Source organism: Pinus tabuliformis, chromosome 9 (assembly GCF_031772625.1).
Source record: "Pinus tabuliformis cultivar Carrire ecotype Pingquan chromosome 9, CPIR1, whole genome shotgun sequence".
Classification (NCBI taxonomy): Eukaryota; Viridiplantae; Streptophyta; class Pinopsida; order Pinales; family Pinaceae; genus Pinus; species Pinus tabuliformis.
The window spans coordinates 1,772,432,294-1,772,436,786 of record NC_142307.1 but is presented as its reverse complement, the minus strand read 5'-3'; positions in this window follow the sequence as shown (position 1 = coordinate 1,772,436,786).

The following is a 4,493-nucleotide window of genomic DNA, read 5'->3' as shown; positions in this document are numbered from 1 at the left end:
TTATGCTTTGGTAAAAACCCTCAAGGATTTTAGAGAATATATATTGTTGGCTAAGTCCATCATTTATCTTCCACACCCTGTGGTAGGAGTCATTCTTTTGCAGCATGATATAGATGGGATAAGAGGGAAGTGGATAGCTAAAGTCCAAGAATATGATCTAGAGTTGAAACCTATTAAGATTTTGAAGGGCCAAAGATTGGCTAAGTTACTAACTAAAGCCAACCTTGATGCATTAGGAATCAATCAATACACTCTTGAAACTCTGATAGAAGTGAATGAAGAATAGAAGGATAATCAGTCACGATTACTGCTACCTACCTCAACCTCTACCACCATTCATATAGAATTTTCTTCATCTGAATAGTATAGAGATATTATAAGCTATATTTAGACCATGCAATTTCTGAATTCCTTTAGTAGATTAGCACGATGATCTCTAAAATTGAATGTTGTAATACTGTATTATAAATGAAAAATTATACTGGAAAGACCTTGTAGGTGTACTTTTAAACTGTATATTACCCTCCTAAGTGGATTATTTGATCACACAAAATCATAGTGGAGTCTGAGGTGGTTGTTTCACATAGCGATCTACTGCCCATAATATTCTTAGAAGTGGCCTCTATTGGCCCACTCTCTTTTGTTATGTAAATAAAAGGTGATATCCTATCACCAGTGTCAGATTTTTGTAGGTAAGAAAAATCTTACGACCTTACCTTTGAAGCCTGTTATAATTGAAGCTCCTTTTCAACAATGGGGTTTAGACTTCATTGAGAGATCCACCTTCCTTCCAACAGTCAACGTCGTTGGATAATCACTGCCACCAATTATTTGACTAAATGGGTTGAAGCCATCCCATTAAGGAAAATTAACAATAAATAACTAATGGTTTTCCTAATAGAAAACATATTTTCACGTTTTGGGTGTCCTAAGAAGATCATAGCTGACAATGCTAAACCTTTATGTTAAGTGGCCTTTCATAATTTCTGTGACAATTGCGAAGTAAAATTAGGACATTTGACATCCTATTACCCTAAAGGAAATGGCCTTGCTGAGTCCACTAACAAAAACACTATTAAAATTTTAAAGAAATATTTACATTCTAAATAACATAATTGGCACGTAGTGTTGAAATATGTCATATGGGAATGTAATCAACATGTATCAATTCATTCTTACTACCCAGGAGACAACCACTAAGAAGGAGCCTCCAAGTAACCATCCGACCCCAAGCAAAACGATCGATACAACTTGAGAAGTTCAGTGGGCCCCACTGTGTTTGAGATATCAAAAGAAAAAGTAAGACAACATCTGCTCAGAGCAGTTTCTCCTCTAGTCAACTCAACATAGAAAGATCAAAGCAAGTCCAGGAAGATAGCTACATCAAAAGATGCGTTTATGAGTAGCAAAGACAAGAGAAACCCACTGGAAAACATGAAAACAAGTCTACTCCCGAACATCTTGGTGAGTCTTCCTGCTCTGGACTACAACATCATTGAAGACATGAAAAAGAACTGTGCGAACATATCTTTGTATGAGTTAACCAAGATCATGGGTCAGCGGGATATTCTTTTGCACACATTGGGGAAAATCTCCATAGACAGTGTCACCTCTTCATACTCACTTGGCATCCGTACTCAACACGTTCCATATGGAGGAAGAAAACTCACTCTGCCCACCGTTGTTTTTGTCATTCAAAATATTCAACTTCAATGTTCACAACTGTTTGGTTGACTCTAGTACACTATTCAATGTAATTCCACTCTCCATTGCTAAGAAGATCAATGCTCAAAGGAGTATCACAACTGCGAAGATAATCCAACTTGACATAACATGTGTGCCAGCCATTGGTGATCATCCGGTTATCGTCCAATGGACGAGTTCATCAGTGCATTAACATTGTGATTGTGGACATCCATGAAGCATATGGCTTACTGCTTAGCAGAGACTGGTCTAGCAAGATGAAAGGATACTTTGTTATGGACTGGTCACACTTATGGCTTTCGCACAAGGGTAAAAATGACCAAATTCGGGTGTTTTCGGAAAGATACATGAAACACAACGTTACTCCCTTGAATGGTGAAAATGAATGGCTGGCTTTCGTGAAACTTATGTTCGACAATTGCTTTCTAGAAACATAGATGGGGTGTTAGTTTGCACAGCTAGCCCCCACCCCACGAGACACACAGTTGGGTCTCCTTCCTTTTCTAACTGGTGAAAATGAAACATGTACAGTAGATTGTAACAATAATGATAGTAGAGGTAGTAGTACTAGTATGACAAGCGATCCTTGTACAAATAATATGTGGACTTATACTTTGACGGATCCAAGACATAGGAGGGCTTTGGAGCCAGTTGTGTTTTGACCGAACCGTTACAAAGGAAATATTTAGTCTCTAGCCGCTTGGAGTTCGAGTGCACGAACAACAATCCCGAGTATGAAGCACTCATTTTGGGCATAAAGAAAGCCATCAGCCTCAACGTTTTTGCGATAAAAGTGGTAGGTGACTCAAATATTGTGGTATGTCAGGTATGCAACACTATACACTATGTGTCGCCCCATCTTAAGAGTTATCAACAAGAGGTAAGGTGACTTATCTCTAACTTCCAAGCTTTCAATATTATTTTTGTACCAAGAATTCCAAACACAGCTGCAAATGCTCTGGAAAATGCAACTGCTAGGATGACACCGTTGAGGGATATATTTTCAATTGAAATTTTGTATAAGCCATCTATCCCTAATAACATCACTAATTTATTTGTTTTTGACGATGAACAACACATACTAAATTTCATGGATAACGCTGATGTCTTCAAAGACACAGTGATAAATGAATATGAGCATGAGTAGTCTCTGCAGAACACATCTAATGATAGCAAAGGAAACCTCATCCCCAAGGGTGTGGTATCACTTGAGAAGATGTATGACCTACAAAACTACTTTCAGGGGCTCGTGAGTGCCAAAACCCACAGTTCCACAATGTTGTACAAATAGATCAATTTGGGAACAAACAAAGATCCGAAGTTTGTAAATCTTGGTACATGTTGCACACCACAAGAGAGGCAAGATTTTTTCCATTTTTTCAGACATTACCGTGATGTGTTCGCGTGGATGTACGATGCTTCAAAACATATGCCATGTGAATAACCTAGCACGTCATTCTAATCAAGGAAGGGGCCAAGCCTTTTTAGAAAAAGCTAAGGAAAGTGCATCAATCACTTGAGCCCCTCATACAGAAAGAACTGAGTAAGATGCTGGATGCTTGGATCATCTACAAGGTTCATCATTTCATGTGGTTTTCAAATCTAGTCCCTGTTAGAAAGAAGTCTGGGGAGATCCGCCTGTGCGTTGATTTCTGAAATCTTAACCATGCCTTAGACAAAGATAACTACCCAATGTCGTTTATGGAGCACATATTGTAGACAATATCTGGATCATAGATGTTTTATTTGCTAGATGGTTTCTCAAGATACAATAAGGTTCTAGTAGCAGAGCCTGACCGACTGAAGACAACATTCCATACCAAGTGGGGTATGTTCACTTACTGTAGAATGCCATTTGGGCTGGTAAATGTAGGAGCTACATTTCAACACGCAATGGACATCGCTTTCCGTGGGCTCATCAGATAGAGCGTAGTGGTCTACCTCAATGATGTGACAGTCTTCTCTAGACAGCAGTTAGACCACCTGCACCATCTTAAGAAAATCTTTGAGCGATGTCGAAAGTACGGGATATCCTTGAATCCCAAGAAGAGCATTTGCATAGTGTCTGAGGGTAACCTCCTTGGGCACATCATTTCCAAGAGTGGGATCAAGGTAGATCTGGACAGAGTTCAGACCATCATGCAGATTCCTTATCCTGTGAACAAGAAAGCTATGCATTCCTTCCTGGGGAAGATCAACTTCCTCAGAAAGTTCATCTCTGATTATGCGCAGATTGTCAAACCCATTCAAGAGATGACCAAGAAGGACGTAATGTATAGTTGGGGAAGAAAGGAAAAGGAAGCGTTCACCTAGATTAAGCAAGCCATAGCAGAGGCACCTGCACTGTACAACCCAAAATTCAACAAATATTTCTTTCTCTACACATTTTCTTCCAACACTTCACTTATTGTTGTGCTCACTTAGAAAGACGAGTTGAACAAAGAACAAACTATCTCTTTCATGAGCGTGAGCTTGCAAGGACCTGAACTGAACTATCCTATCATGGAAAAACAAGAATACACAATATACAAGGTGGTTAAACACTTCAGACACTACCTCTTGAAAACTCATTGCATTTTCTTTGTATCACACCCAACCGTTAGATCACTACTTTTTCAGCAAGAGTTGGGTGAGAGAAGGGAAAACTGGATGTCAGGATTGCAAGGATATGATATTGAAATCAAGCGAGTTCACATCATAAAGGGTCATGGTCTTTGCAGACTAGTAGTGGAAGAAATACATGCACAAGAGGAAGAAGAAGAGCTTGCGGACTGGGAGCAAGAAATTGA